The following is a 17,731-nucleotide window of genomic DNA, read 5'->3' as shown; positions in this document are numbered from 1 at the left end:
TAGTTTTGTGGGAGGGAGAAGTGTGAATTTGGTTTATTGTGAAGACTAAATTGAAGAGATTTAAAACTATCATTGTTGAGGCCATCATGGAATGCTAACGAAAGTGTGTGGGGACCTAGTTTTGTTGGAGGAGAACAACAACGTCAAGACAATGATTGTAATCTCTTCTTGATATAATATATATGCAACTATGGATTGATTTCCTACACAATGTGTCATCTCAAATGTTTATGGCTGAATGCTTCATGACTTGTTAAGTAGGTTGAATTACAATTTGTCTATTATCATGGTTGTTGTTTGTTGTTGTTTACTTGTTTTAGGTGTTCGAAGAAGGAAACAAGAGATAGTTGGAGCAAGCAAGCAAGGTCATCACCAAACAGGATAAGCATACTAAGAGGTAGACTCTCTTAATTGGTTCTAATATAAGGAAATCTTCCATAGAATGTCTTTTTTTGTGGCTAGACCCGCTATTGGGCTAGAGGAATTGTTTGTTTTCACACTTGGAATTTTACTGCACCACACTTAAACGATCTCCTTATATAGTTTTTTAGACATTCCTACTGGCATGTTTTGTATATCAACCCGTTGATCATTTGGGATTTTCATAATCTTCCTGAAAAATGTAATAAACTATTTTTATAATGATATATGAAAACTAAATATAGCAAAATCGATATTAGTAAATTAATGGCTTGTGGTAATATATACATATAATTCTAGAAAATCATTTTATAGAGTTAGGAATATTACCTTTTTAATGATTCTTTTTTGTTGTTGTTGTTTTTTATTCTTTTGCAAGTCTGACATGTCTCATTGAAAATTTCTCTGGAAATAGTTCCTATAGTTTAGACATAATTTCGTTCTTAAAATCATTACGCTAATTTTTTTATTATGAGTGGAAAGTGCATCTATATGTTCATTCCACTAGATCCCTCATAGTTTTGTTAAAAAAATCCCCCTTTCATTAATCTCCAACACCACTTTAGATGAGATAAGGACAAATTCATCATCATTTACATGTTCCACCATTTTTATTTTCTTAGAATGACATTGATCTTTTACTCTATTGTTTCTCCCTATAGAACATTAAACATATATGAATTATTAGATTGTTTGAAACATGTTATCTAATATTCTTAAGTATATTATTAATGAAAATTCAAAAAAACACATATGTTTTTTTTTCATTCACCCGATTCATCATTTTGCAATTTTTCTATCAATATTTTATGTTCTTCTACACTTAGATTAGAAATAATCCTATCGACCTTCTTTATTTTGTGGCTTTGCATGACACAAACCAACTAATACATATAAGGTAAACTTACATATAGTTCAAACATATTAATTTTTTAAAGAATTTACAAAGAACTTGCCTTCTCTGAGACATGTTTTATAAATATATAACCTGTACCATTAAATAGAGAAGCCATTAGATATATTTTACAAATAAATAAAATAATTTTCAGAAGAAAAAAAACATCTCTAGTAACCTTTGTGTTTATCTGAATAAATGCATCGGTGTGTTTATACGATTAAACATACCATGATTGTAATTATTAAGCACCGTCATGGAAAAATAATTTTAAATTAGGACGATGTGATTTTATAGGATAAATACACTGCACTAATTTAATGGTGCTATTAGGAATAAATGTGCCAATTCGTTATATTACATTGACAGCAACAATGAATAAACTAGATTGAATCAAAAGTGTTATAATATACTGTTGTGTTGAAATAATCAGGTAGCCCCAGTGCGTTATATTATAGAGGGTGCACCACACAACATATAGTTATTTTTTAAAAATAAAAGAGAGGGTTGACGGTGTGATTTGTAAGGCTAAACTTAGCGGAATGATTTAACTTTGCTATTAACAATAGGCATGTCGATGCATTATATTACACGAGGAGAAATGATGAAACTACAGGAAAAAATTCAAAAGGTTATAATATACCGGTGCGTTGTCTTACTCAAGTAGCCCCGATGTTTTATGTCATATATGAGGCACCATGAAACATATGGTCGTTTCTTAAGATCAGAGGGGGTTAATGGTGTGATTTTTAAGGCTCAACGTACCACAATGATTTAATGGTGCTATTAGGAGCAAGAGCGTCAGTGTGATATATTACATGGGGAACAATGATGAAAAGACTAGACATAATCAAAAGTGTAATAATTTACTAGTGCGTTAGATTACTCAGGTAGCATTGGTGCGTTATGTTACATATGGCACAGCATGCAACATATAGCCATTTGAAAAAAAATGGAGAGGGACGACAAGGTTTGAATCTAATTCAGCAAGTGATTCCCCTACTTTATATGTCAAACGTTGTATATATAGTAAGTACACAAACCCATTAAATATAAAATTGCTAAATTGAAAAAAAATATTGTGAAGTGGTAGAGAGTGTTAAACGCTAATGTGAAATTTTGTAGGAAGAAGCAAGGGTTTAAGGTAAGTATTGACCTTTTTTGTTTATTTTTTTCTGAATTTTTATTAAACTTAAATAGGAAGAGAAAGTAAAAATTTTACTAGTAAAATCTATACTAATTTTTTAGTTATACAAGGTTTTTAATTTTATTTTCTGAATTGTGGATAAATATCATAGAAATTATAAAATATTTTAACATTAAAATTTAAGATTCTTTCTATCCAACATTTTGAGTGAATCACCATGCCTTTCAACTTTTGATTTTCCAATGGAGCAAAAGATTTTGCAGCTTTGATCTATTCTTCTCTTGAAAATGATCTCTCTTTTAATTAAACACTAATAGAAATTAAAACTATTTTTATTAGTAAAATCAACAATTATATTGAAAATTTACTATGTAGGTTTTTGAGTGAATCACCATACTTTTTAGCTTTTGATCTTCTGAATAGTTCTGCTGCTCCAAACTATTATGCTACTACTGCATAGTGCTCCTGGTATTTCTCTCTTACAAATAACTCCCTTGAAATTTTGGGTAAAATAATGAAGTGATGAATAACCTTTTCTATTTAAAGGACTTTATGAAATTGGATTTCAAAAAATCAATTGCTACTCGTTTTTGAAATTTCAAAAAAGTAAAAAATCATGTTTTTTTTAATTCAATTTCTTTTCACATCTGTGCGTTCGATACTCAAGCGCATTGGTGCGTTTATATAAAAATTTCACTAACATTTCTGAGACACCCTATCTTTTTAACGCATCAACATGATTAATTTTTTATTTTTTTTCAAAATCCCAAAACAGTGTGATTTTTTTTGTTTTAACGCAATGGTGAAATATATATCTAAAATAGCACTGATACGACATAATTCATTATTATTTTCTAAATTTGAGAAACATTTGTGTACCACTGTTGTTTTTTATTTAAATGTACCGGTGCATTTTTATGTGAAAGAGTGCTGATATGATAACTTATTTTTTATTTTTTTCAGAATGTTGGAAACTCGTCCGAGTATTATTTAAACACATTAGTGCACTTATTTTTTAAAATTCCTGGTTTGGTTTATTCTGATTAGCGCATCGGTGGGGTTCAAAATCTACCTGAAAATGGTTTTCACATACAATGGCATATTAATATGAAATTATCATTTAGGACACATCCGCATGAATTACAGTAGTTCATACTATGCATTTTCTGCTTAAGGTTGCCCTGTTCTCAAAAATTGGTTTCAAACCTATATTGAAATTCAAATTGTGTTTATATGGTTCTCAAGATTAATTTTAGATATTCACAGAATATTTTATTTCTCATTTTTCTCAAATACAAGACAAAATCTCAATCATATTAAATTTCCAATTCTTCAAATTCTAGATCATTCCATATTATTGATCAAATTCCTTCATGGAGTTCTTCCTTTCCATCTCGAGTAAGTTCATATTTTATTAATATTTCAATTATGTAATTGTTTTCTATTTTTTTAGTCCATGTTAATTTGAATAAAAATGTATGCAAATTATTTGCTGGATCTAGATTCAGAGTCGAGTTTACATGCAAAGAATATTACTCCATATTATTTTAAAAAAATGTCAAAACCTTTTATCAGGAGAAACATATCGCAAGAAGTTGGTATATGAAAATGGATAGTCTATGGACCCTACCAATTGGAACGTGACATATTCTATCAACAATTCTTGATCAATGATGGTAAAGATTGTTTGAAATTTCAACAAGCCAATTTCATCATCGTGCTTACTAATATCATTGATATTATACTAATGAAATTCAATATTTTTTGAAATTAGAATTTTAGGGATGATGAGTGACCTACCTACCATCTTCAAATGGACCGCACTACAACGTCAAATAGAGAGAAGGTTGCATTAAGAGCAAGACTCATAGAGGAAGCATATGAAAAAAGGTTGAATCAACCACCTATTCAATTCCTACTACGTCTAGATTCACCAATTAGTAATGACTACAACAATAGTAGTTCTTCATCATAAGTTCACAATGAAGGTAATGAAATGGAGGTTGGTATGGATGATTTCTTATGGGATATGACTTCCTTGCAGGAAATGTTGTTAGATGAACTCTAGAGTGATGAGCTAGGGGACTATGCTGATATCACTAATACCTTATTCAAAAGCATGAAATCTTCTTCCACCAGCCCTCTAGTTGGACTTAGTGACAAGTCAAAGTCTACTCAGCTAGGGACAATGATGTCGTTGTACATCATGAAAGCAAATTTTGGTATGTCGAATGCATGTTTCTCGAAAATATTGAGATAATTGATTTGCAAGATCAATTAAGTTCCTTATATTTTGTCACACATTCAAATTTAAAAATGGTTGATTTTATGAATGTTAAATATTGACATTATACAACTATATTCCCCACCACCTATAGCATATTCAAAGATAAGTTTCTTCCAAGTGATAATGTCTTGCTTGGTAGTTGCGAAGTGGTAAAGAAATTGTTGAAAATGTTGGGTGTTGAGTACATATCATAGCATGCATTTTCAAATGATTATATTCCATATAGAGGAGAATATGCAGACAAAGATATATGTATGAAATGTTGGCATGACAAGTACTGTAATTAAAAAAAAACGGGTAAATCACATGGTTCTCCTCATAAGATATTGAGGCACATAGCTATAATCCGAAGGATTCAATGACTCTTTATTGTAAAGAATTAGCTATGTTACAGGAATGACATGCCTCGGACATAAGTGAATCAGGAGTTACGTGAATCCCAATAGATTTAATAACCATGAATCATATAGAGGATACACGGCCTGAAAAATTAAAGGATGAAGTACAAATTCTACAACTTAGCATAACCATGGATGGCATCAATCCATATTACCTCCAAAACACCAACTATTATGTTTGGCTTGTAGTAGCACTAGTACAAAATGGCTAATTAGTTACTAAAACAACAACTAAAATTTTCATATAAAGGACCATTTTTCAGTTGGTGACCAATAGTAGCTAATTTACAGTATCTTATAACGCGACCAGATTTTAGTCGTTTTTAGCTTAGTCATTAATTGGCTGTCTCAGTTTCATCGTCTAGTAGTATATTTAGTCATAACTTTGGTCCTTAATTTAGTCATTGATTTATTCATTAATTGCCACAATTATTGACCAAATATACAACAAAATATATTACTATATGATCATCCGAGAAAACCAATTAATGACCAAATAAATATGACCAAAATATTGGTTGTGTTATAAGATACTAATAGTCCTATATATGCTACTAATAGTCATATATGTAAATTTTAGTCATTTTTTGAAACCAATTAATGACCAAAGAAATATGACTCAATTTTGGTCGTGTTATAAGATATTACAAATTAGCTACTAATAGTCGTATATATGAAAAATTTAGTTGTAATTTGTCACAAATTTATTATTTGCACTAGTCATTTATCTTTTTTTGGTAATTTCAAATTCATTATATAAACGACTAATTTAGTAGTTTATATTCATTTCATTTATGTTAATTAATAATCATTATAAATGACTAATTTAGTTGTAGATTCATTTTATTTGTGTTCATTATTAATCAATATAAACTAATAATTTAGTAATTTTAAATTGACTTTATGTGTGCATTATTAATCAACATAAATTAATTAGTATGATTTTGTGGCTAAATTTAAAAAATGTTATACAACGTGCACTAGTTCATCTAATATGAAAATGAAAAGTTACATATGTTAATTACAATACTAAACAATATCAAGTGCAACTAAATAATTTCAACCACGTAAATTATATTATATGAAATGTCAAGTATTACAATATGAGTTTCCAACTTAATATTGGTTGTGCTACAATTTACACATGAAATGTTGTTTCATCACTACAAAACATTATCATTGTGCTGCCAATGCATTGTAGGTGAATTCACCAACTCTGAAGACTTGACCATCAATCTCTATGTGTCTGCCTTATGCGGGATATTGGCTTTAAGGGTATCACTAGACTAGTTATCTTCTCTCTCTTTTTTTCATTTGCCACTCCAGTACTATTATTCTCCTCTTTCTTCAAATTTTGTTTTTTACCATCAATATTGAGTTCCTTTTCTGAAAAAAATAAGATACAGTGCAGAGTGTAAGACATGGAAGTTGATGAACATTAAAATATGAAGTAAAGTATACTATAAATAATTTATATGACATATACCTCAACATCAACAATGTTAAAGCCATTTTCCCCATAAAAGCAAGAAATCGAACAAGTTTTCTTCAGTTGAGAGATAGTGGCCACTATGTGGCCAGATTACCTATATAAAAAAGAAAATAAAGTTTCTCCATAGAAAAGAATGCCTTAGTAACTTAGTATTCAACATTCAGGAAAAGCTTAGCACAATCATGCCAACTAAGTTGCATGCTAAAAATTTCAAGTTGTAAATAACTTGTGAAAAATAATAATCTGAGGTGCGATGTCTAATCCTTGTCGTTTTATTCACAACAAAATTTCACTCTAATGCATGAAATTGGTCAAGTATATAAACAACATGTGCTGAAATAACAACATGAATGTAAACTTTTCTAATAGTCATGAAAATATTTCAGCACAAAACAGTTAAAAGGATTTCAATCAATATCGTGTAATACTAATTTCATCTTCAAGCTTTGGTTGTTGCTTAAATGGACATGATACCAAGTATTTTCAATTTCATAGTTAAAATACAAAGAAAAATCAAAAGAAACATTCAAAATACAATCAAAAAGTAAATAGAGGATATCATGGAATGGACATTGCAGTTATAAAATTTTTTTTTACCTATCCATCGATGTCTTGTCAGACATTCCTAAAACACATGCTTGCCCAAAATAACCATGAGGTGAAAGAATCACAACATTAAAAACATTGATGGACAACCTATGCTCAAATCATTTTTTATTTTGTCACTTAAAAATTAATTGAAACAAGATATAGCACTGATCTCAAACAACTTACAAAAAAAATCCTTAGTGGCACAAACTCTCCTAGTATCTATATCAAAGATTAGAATAAGTTTGTATACTCCTTTCAGGACTATCTGCTATATGCCACTTGTCTTTGGTAAACTTCAACAACATATTACACTCTTTAAATGGAAAATTAGATACAGTTTTAGCAAACAGACTGAAAAATTAAGAGTGAAATGCATATAGACACTGATACCATTGAACAAACAATATGTTACCAATAAGAAGATTGTTTTTAATAACTTAAAGGAGGACAAAATACGAACCTAAGTATGATTTAAGAGCCTTTTGAATATTTCCATACTTCTTTCCCGCAGACTCTTTCAACATGCATTCGAAATATCGGGTAACAAAGTTACCTATAGCTCCAGCCATTGAATTAAAATAAGAAAATGTTATTTTTAACCTCTTTCTCTTGGGAGTGTTGTTTTTACATTGCCCCTATTTCTAAGTGTGTCATCCCATCATCCAACCTACACAGGGAAAACATATATATTCAATTGTTTACTATAGTGGAAATCAAATGTAAAACCCACTCAACTCGATATGTACATGACATAGGCACAATGAGCTAGTACAATAGAAGCACACTAACTTAGAAACAAGATATGGTAAAAAAGAATAATGGAACATTGTTTCCTACCACAGAATTTTCTTTGGCCACAATAGTCAGAATGATGCCATTTATCAACATATGATCCACATTGGTACATACATTTCATTATTCCATGAAATCCTGCATATCCTCCCCTCTTACTAGACGTGGCCTCAATCCCAGAGCTCAAGGGCAGTGAGAATCGAGCTTGTAGAGGCATGCATGCAAGTTCATATTCATGGTAAAATCAGTGAGCATGGAAATGACAATGGGATTTCTCATTCTTGGCTAACATGGGTTGCCTAGATATTTGAGAAGTTGATTTGTTTCAGGGCTCTTTGGCAATGACATTAGGATTTCTCTTTCTTGGCTAACATTGTTTGCCTGGAACAATGTTCTTGGTACCTGGGGTTTCGCGTTCTCATTCTTGGTACATATTTCTTGCATTGGTCATCGTAGATAGCTTGATGTCATAAAGTCAAATAGATATCAAAATTTAACCTTAGCTCCTATATTCAAATATTAAGTAAGGAACTTATGACCATATCCCACAATTAAATAAATATATTACCATGTTTCTGTGGTAAATTTCCAATTTCAGATCCTAATATCATAAAAAATAATCAATGTGATTAGCCTCACATCTTACATCACAAAAATAATTCTCCTTATATAATGACCCAATTTTAAAATTAAAATCATAACCTTCAAAGTTGTTAATTACAGCCATCACTCACCAGCCTCAAATGAGGGCACATATGTTATGGTTTTAAATGAAAACTATAATCTAATTAAAAGATACAATTTAGGAAGCATGCATACAAATTTGAAGAATTAATCAATGTGAAATATGTAATTTATACAATATATTTGAAAATTTAAAGATACAAAATAAGTAAAAATAATACAAATTGAAGTTTAAAATGTTTACATAAATCCATTATTTGTTACCCAAAACCTTATACATTTATAAAATCTCAAACATGAATCAATCACTTTAATATTTCAAACTTCATATAAAAAAATTTCATCACTAAGTCACTCACAATTACTTCCTATAAACCAACATACTAACCATAACGTAAACATTTGTATAATATCCTCTTCCATGAAAGGACCTTTACACATTAGATAGTGTACAATTCCAAAGCTTGCCTTCATCTATTCACTTGTTGCTTTATGTAAAGAAATGAAGTAGTTTGTAATAGTGGGGGAAGGATAATTCCAAAGCTTGCCTACCCCTCTCTCTTGTCTTATCAAGTAATTGAGACTATGCTAGTTAGAAGTATAATAAGGAAAAGCGCCCTAAATGCGATTTGAGAGCTATCAAAGGCATGGCTGGCATGGTTAGAGTATGAATTCCTCAAAGGGTATCTGTCATGCATTTTTCATTAGGAATGTGGCTAATTAAGAACATTTGGTTTCATTCTTCTCTATTTTCATATCCATCCCTCCATCCATTCATTTCTCCATCCCATATGCCATCCATCCAAATGAGACATTATCTCTAATCTCCCAACAAGAATCAATCTCCCCAAGGCCATAGCTATGCGGAAGTGAAACAAAACATCTCTGAAAGGGAAAGCCCTGAACCTACCAACTCTCTGAGCTACTGGAACATTTGTCCCTCCACCCCTCTATCTAGCCATGTGTCATAAGTTCTAGCTATTTCTAATAAAATTTATTCGGGGCAGTTCTAGGATCTTCGCTAAAGAAAGGGAAACCCTTTAATTGGTAAAATGAAACTGCCAGGAATAAGAAAATTGTTAATGGAAAATGCACGACATCCTATTTTATTTTCTGTGAAAGATAATCTTATCCACGAAATAAGAAACATTGTTTTTGAAATAAATAATAAAGCAGTGGATGATAAGTAAGTAAAGTAAACTAGTGAACAAAGCAAAAAGAAGATATGTGCATATTGACTTGTAGAGGAGAAGTGTCATAATTTGACTTTAAAAAGAAGAGATAGTGAGTGGGGAAGAAGGAAGATCCACATTACCCACATAGTGCAGATTTTATGTTCTAATTGTGTCCTTTTCTATAATGGGACGTAGGAAATATGCCATGTAACAAATGAATTATTTCCACTTTGGCATGGAAAAATTCATATTTGTGTAATGGGGAACCATGGTGATACATCTAGGGTGGGATAAATGATTCCCACACACAAATATGAAATATACAATCTCTTCAACTACGAAAGGCATGGCAAGAACCACCATGAGATGAATAAGAAAATCATATGGTCAAGAATAATAAAATCTCTAGTTGAATTGGAATTATAAGCACTGATAGATTTTGAAATAACTCAGGTGGTTGAGATGTCACACTTTCAGGGGCACCAAACATGTAGATCCACCAAAAATCCAGCCCCACTAGAGTTTGGATCGGTGCTCCCATCACGGAAACAATGCCAATTACCAAGAAAGGATCTATGATCTATAACTGATAAATTATGGTATGTTCTATGCTTAGAGTAGTTTACTTCTTTTCTTCTTATTAGCCACTGATTAGCAATCACATATAGATTAAGTAAGGTGCAGCTAGAACATTAAACGATCAACAAAAAACAAGTCAAGAAAAGAGACACAAGATGTGGTGGCTAGCCATGGACAAACCACAATGTGGGGAAACCCTTTGATCAAATCTTCTTTTATCTTCAATACTTCAATAGAGAGAAATATTATAAAATTAGAATTCTGTACTTTTATATCAGCAGCAGCAAACCCTATATCAGCAAAGTCAAACGAGATGAAATGAACCTCCAATATTCTTGGTCAATTTCCTGGTCATCTAGTCCTCTAATAGCTTGAAGAAGTAGCCCATAAACAACCTGAAAAACATAGTCAAACTGTTGTTGACTAAAGTAAACTTGTTGCCCCAAACTAGCGCAGTAAATGATGGTCAACCTAAAGGTCAGATTGCCTCAGTTTGTGTGCCAAAAATCTGCGACCTTCCTAGGAGAGGCAGCCACACCAAAACCTCACTCCTGAATGGTCAACGCTGGTCAAAGAGATCACTTGTAGCTTCTGCATCATTCTTTTTGCATCTTCATTCCCCTATTGCGTCCTCCTTCTTCCCATGTGTTAGATGCTCCTTGTGTAAGCCAAATCTAAGGAGAGAGGGAGAGAGAAGAATGAGTGAGATGAGATGAGTTGATAATGAATCAACCTCACGTGTACTTATATGATTTGCAAGGCATGTGCACCATACATTTAGCTATTGGCCAACCATGACAATTTGTCAAGTAAATACAAATTGATTAATATCTCCATAAATAGTTGTCGTAATCGGATGATCTTTAGGTCAATCCTACACCTCTTGACAAGAGGAATCTAGGAAAATTATCATTTGCCAGAAATAAGATGACCCACATGGATTTTCAACCTAATTTCCAATTTTAACACTCCCTCTCAACTAGGGAGAACTCCATCTGCTAATCTGTTTAACCATCGGTACTATCCCAACCATCAAATGCACTACCTTGCACTACTTGGCTCTGGTATTCTCTTCTCTACTTTGCTGAACTATGAAGAAGAACAGATGATCGAGGATGTATCATACCATCGTCCATTGACCCAAAGTCAGTCTTTGATTGTGTCAACCACTCTCACTGATCCCAAATCAGTATCATTGATCCTAGATCAATGGAGGTCATCCTAACATAGGGAGTATGGTAGATATAATGAAGAATCCATCGATAATACTACTAATGGTCCCTATCCCCATTGCCCTACTCATTGATCATATGAGAGGTACTTCCCATGAGTCCCATACTGCATGGGTAGGATGCATCGGCAGGAGAACTAATCATCCTATCCATAGGAGAATGAATCATCATGTCCAACAGTTGCCATGGGAGCATTAATCATCCTAGTTCACAGGAGAACTAATCATCCTATCCCACAATCTCCATGGGAGAACTAATCATCCTGGCCCATAGGAAAACTAATCATCTTGTCCCACAGTTGCCACCGGAGAACTAATCATCCAGTGGATGGTGAGTTGCCCTGGGGTAGTATGTTGCTCCAAGAAGTACCCTGCATCACCCTAGAGCTCCCAGAGCTCAATAATTGCATCATACATGACCCTCATAAGAGGGTCTCTCAACTACACCAAATCGTTCTTGGAAATTCAAGAATTTGACCTTTCCAAGGGGCTTTGTCAAAATGTCTATGACCTGTTCATCTGTACTGATATGTTGGAACCTTATTGCTCCTTGCCGTACCATATCATGGATATAGTGGTACCTAATATCGATTTGCTTGGAGCGATCATGAAATAGGGTATTATTTGATAAACAAATCGCACTCTGGTTGTCACACAGGATCATGATAGTATCCAATGTGAATTCAAACAGCTCACTAAAGAGATTCCGGAACCAGACTGCCTCAAAAGAGGCCATGCTTGTACCAATTTATTCTACCTGGGCGATGCTCAAAGCCACTGAATTTTTCTTCCTGCTCATCCAAGATATTGAGGCAGATCCCAAAGAGAAACAACACCCAAAAGTGCTCTTTCGGTCCACGACACTACCTGCCCAATGAACATCGGTATATCCATGTAGTCTCACATCTCTAGCAGTGTATCTCAAACCATGTGTGATTGTGCCATGAAGATATCTTAATAGATTCTTGGCACCATTCCAATGTGTGTGGTGAGGCTTAACCATATGTTTACTAAACGTTTTGACTGCAAAGGATATATTTGGATGAGAGTTCACCAAGAACATCAATACTTCGATGACTTGACGATAATTGGTAGCATTTTGTAAAAACAAGTCCGGCAACACTACCGCTTAACTTCTTGAAGTCAAGCTCCATTGGGGTAGTCACAGGCTTGCAGTCCACCATACTTAACCTTTCCAATATCTTCACCACATATTTTCCTTGAGATAGGAAAATCTCCCCTGGTTTCTGCCAGACTTCCAGTCCTAGGAAATAGTGCATCAGTCCTAGGTCCTTCATCACAACTCAGAAGCCAACTCCCTCTTACATTTGTGAATGAGAAGGTCTACACCTATTAGAAAGTGGTTGTCAATGTACAACACCAGTATGAGAGGTTTGTCACCTTCAACCTTAAAGTAAAGGTTAGGGTTGGTTTCACTCCTAGTGAATCCCAACTTCATCAGGTAGCTATCGATCCTCTCATACCACTCTCGTCGTGCGTGCTTTAGCCCATAGAGGGCTTTCTTCAACCTTCACAGGTGATATTCCTGATCATGAATCTCAAATCCTTTGGGTTGTTACACATATACTTCCTCTTTGATCGAACCATGCAAGAACATAGTCTTGACATCCATCTAATGTAGGTTCGATCCTTGCGAAGCAGCAAGGGATATGATCAAGCGGATGGTGTTATATCGAGCAACAGGTGAAGACATCTCGTCATAGTCGATACCTTTCTTTTGAGAGAAGCCACGAGTGACAAAAAAAGCCTTATACTTTTAAGCACTTCCATCAATTGAATGCTTTATCTTGTAAATCCATTTCGAAGTGACAACTGCTTTGTCCTGGGGTCTGGGGACCATAGTCCAGACATCATTTTTCATGATGGACTCATATTCCTTAGTCATAGCATCCTTCTATACTTGACTGAATGGCTTCTACAAATTATTGAGGCTCATTTTGGATGATCGTGCTCATGATGGTCAAGTATCCTTGATACCTGGTCGGCTTCATACTTTCCCGGAAAGTCCATCTGGGTGCAATGTGTCCTTTAGCATCATCAAGTGTCCCCTAAGCAATGAACGCATTTTCCTAGTAGAGGAAGGCTCTTGTCGAGGGGGATAAATAGGATCCATAGGTTTTTCCACATGGGGCATCATCTCAACATCCTTTTCCTTCGGTTCCCTGGCGTCAGTGTCTTTAGATCTCCTTTGAGTAGGAAGATTGTCAACTTTGCTAAGAGCCATATCTTCATCAAAGGTGACATCATGGCTAATCTCAATTTCCCTTTGACTAGCCACATAGATTCTATAGCCCTTAGTATTTTGGCTATAACCCACGAAGATTCATTTCTTTTGAGATGCACCCAATTTATTCCTTTTCTCCTTCGACACATGAAGATATATAGGACTTCCAAAAATTCTAAAATGAGATACGTCAGGTTTCTTACCAATGAACATCTCTTCGGGGGTCTTGGAACCCAATGCTTGATGAGGGCATCAGTTTTGCACATATTCGGAGGTATTCACAGTTTCAGCCCATAGAAACTTCAGAAGTCTTTGATCATGGAGCATAGCATAGACAGCTTCCACAATCGTACGATTCTTCCTTTCCACCACACCATTCTTCTCAGGAGTATATGGTGTTGTAGTCTCCCTCTTAATGCTAGCCTCTTTGCGAAAGTCATGGAACTCACTGGATTCATACTTAGTCCCATCATCAATCCTTAAGATCTTGATCTCCTTTTCAGTTTGATTCTTGATCAAAGCATTGAAGTGACGAAACCAAGTGAACACTTCATCCTTATTTTTGAAGAATTATATCCATGTCTTGCGAGAATAATCATCTGTAAAAGTGAGGTAATATAAATAGCCTCCCAAGGAGTTCACAGGCATCACACCAGATATGTCTAGTTGAACCAATTGCAATATATCAGAGGTCTTTCTTTGGCTTGAGGGAAATGGTCCTCTTTTAAGCTTCCCTTCGACACATCCAAGACATACACCTTCTTGTTCTACTTGGAACTCGGGCATCCCTGTCACCATTTTTCCTGCATTGGGTAGAGCTTTAAAATGAAGGTGAGAAAACCTTCGATGCCATAATTCGGACTGAAGTGATGTGTCACAAGACATGACAGCCAGCAAACTTCCTTCAACCTGATTTAATGAATCGACTCGAAACCCAAGAGTGAAAGCATCTTTAAAATTCTTTTTCCATACATGTACCTCACCATCGATGAAGGTCACCTTGTAGCCTCTATCTTCCATTGCCAAAATAGACACCAAGTTCTTTTTGAGATCATGCACATATAGGACATCCTGCAAATGAATTGTATTACCCTGATTCAATTAAAGAGTTACATTCCTTACGCCTTTCATGGGATAATTTGCGTTGTCCCCAAGAAAAATTTCCAAGCTTGTCTCCTTTTCTATCAGATTAGAGAGAGCTTCTTTGTAACCAGTGAAGTGCCTTGAAGCACCACTATCAATAAGCCAACTTCCTAGTGAGTTTGGGGGAGCAGTAGTAGAGAGGGCCACTAGTAGACAAAATTCATATTACTTATTTTTAACAAATTTAGATTTATACTTGGAGTTTCTTGCCTTCTTGAAGGGTTGTCCTCTTCCTTGATTTCTGACATTTCTTTACCTCTGCCATTTTACCTGCCATTCCTTTGCCTTGAGAGTGATTTTGGTCATCGTCATGATGTGATTCCCTTTTATCAATGCACTCTATTGGTACCATTCCTTGACCTCCTTTTTCCTCTTGAAACACATCATTTTCCTACCTTTTTCCTTCATACATCTCTTAGACCCCTTGAAATTGATTAGTTAACAGTATTATAATTGTTAAATTCATTAGAATTGATTTATGAGTTTTATGTTAAAGAATTAGGGATTTTTGATAAAAAGATTACAGGAAGTTGCAACATCCTGTAATTGGTTTATTGTTTGACATATGGCATGACAGCTAAGCTAGAGCAAAGGGTAGGGATGAAAAATAGAATGTACAAGCATGGACGAACACCTATCCTCCAGCAGAACCAACGCTGTTGAATGCGCGGTCAATGATGGTCAAAGCACAACATGCTGGCGACAAAAGCAGCAATAGCATAGGGTTCTAAACCGATTTAGTTTTGTTCCTTTTTGGAATCGGTTCAGAATGGAAACAAGTTAAAAACTATGCCATAGCAAAAGCGGAAACAGCCGCATAACGAATGTACATTCATTCCGAAATGTAAACGTTGTAAAACATATGTAAACACAGTTATGTGTTGTTAGTGGAGGGTTATCATTGTATCGTTTTGAAAACAGAGTTTTTGAACTTAATACCAAAAACACGGTTGCAGTCACGATTTCATTGTTGCGTTGATTCTATAGTTGCTTGAGCACAGTCCAGTATACCTTTGAAACGCGGACGGGCCCTACATGGAACGGGTATAGTGTCATTTCATTTCATTTGCAACTTCTGAATATTCAATAGTATGCACAGTGATTAGAGTTTGGTTTATGTTTTCATTGATTTAATTATAAATTTGTATGAGTAATGTTTATGATGATAGCTTGAAGGATTCATCACTTAGATCATTGAATTGTATCCTGTAAGGGATCTGATCTTTCGTTATTTTTAAAAGCATATTAATGAACCCTGTTTCTCATATATTTGAATTTTAAGTGTGCTTATGATTTTAGTATGTTTCGATCTTTCATGAATGATAAACATTGAATGCTGAGTGTTCACCGAACAGGGGTTTTATGCACAACATCCTCGTAAGGGGATTGAAATCTTGGTTTAAGTAATACACAGTGTTTTTAAAATAGGTAGATGAATTGAGTGACCTGAGTGTCCAGGTGATAGGGAGCATACCTCAACCTTCCGTAAGGAAGTTCTGTAACCTACCATCACGAACACTTAGTTAGGAATCCTTTATGTCTATAGATTGTAGACGCATGCCTCGAAGTTTACTGACCCTGGTCGATAATAAATATAGCCTAATCTAGCACCCTAGATAGGACACTACATTTTGGCGCCGTTGCCGGGGAGGCGTAGTTAAAGGATTTAAAAAGAAAAAAATTCAATAAACAAAAACGAGCAAAAACATAGATTTAGAAATCATGTTCATTTATGCCTAGATTTAGAGATAATCAAGGTAGATTCATAAAAACCCCCCATCCAAAAACTAACCTATCATCAGGAGCAGACTCTTTAGGAAATACAACACCAGCTGAGGAAGTCACCATACAAGCATTAGAGGATAAAAAAAAGCCAGGGCAAAGAGTTACTGTCATCGAAAGGCAAACTTGATTAGCACATAAATCGCAGAAGAAACACTTTCCTAGATCCTCTATACAAGGAGAAAGTAGCACAGTGACCGAACAATCTTTCTTTAATTTTCTCTTTAAAAGAAGTGACACTGACACAGAGGAACCTATTAAAATGGCTGAGGAAGGAGATGGATCAGTACCAAATCAAGGACGAAGAGATGAAGAAGAGTCAACCTTTAAGTTTCCTATTCATGAACCACAAGAAGATGATGAGATCAAAATGAAAAACATACCTCCATCCGTGCTACCAAAATTCTATGGTATGGCTTCGGAAGACGCAGACTCATTCTTGTTCGAGTTTCACATTGTATGTCGAACATACGGTTACACAGATGATGGCCATAGGCTTAGACTCTTCCCAGCGACATTAAAGGCATCAGCCTTGAGATGGTTCATGAGGCTTGGTGAGCATGCGATAATTGATTGGGATGGCATGAGAAGAATATTTCTAAGGAAATATCAACCTTATTGTAGATCCAAAGATTCCAAAGATGATATCTTTAGAATGAGCCAACAAGAGGATGAAACCTTAGAGGAATACTTAGAATGGTTTGTCTAAAACTTACAAAAATCCAAACACGAACTATGCCTCTTGATTTGATTCGCACAATATTCTTGAAAGGCATCCGAGAGGAATACATGGATGATCTTAATTTGATGGGCAAAGGTGACATTTCTACCTTACCTTTTGAAGAAATCGCTGAATTATGCGAAAAGTAT

This window comes from Pinus tabuliformis, chromosome 7 (genome assembly GCF_031772625.1).
Source record: "Pinus tabuliformis cultivar Carrire ecotype Pingquan chromosome 7, CPIR1, whole genome shotgun sequence".
In the NCBI taxonomy this organism is placed as follows: domain Eukaryota; kingdom Viridiplantae; phylum Streptophyta; class Pinopsida; order Pinales; family Pinaceae; genus Pinus; species Pinus tabuliformis.
This window is presented reverse-complemented; position numbering follows the sequence as displayed.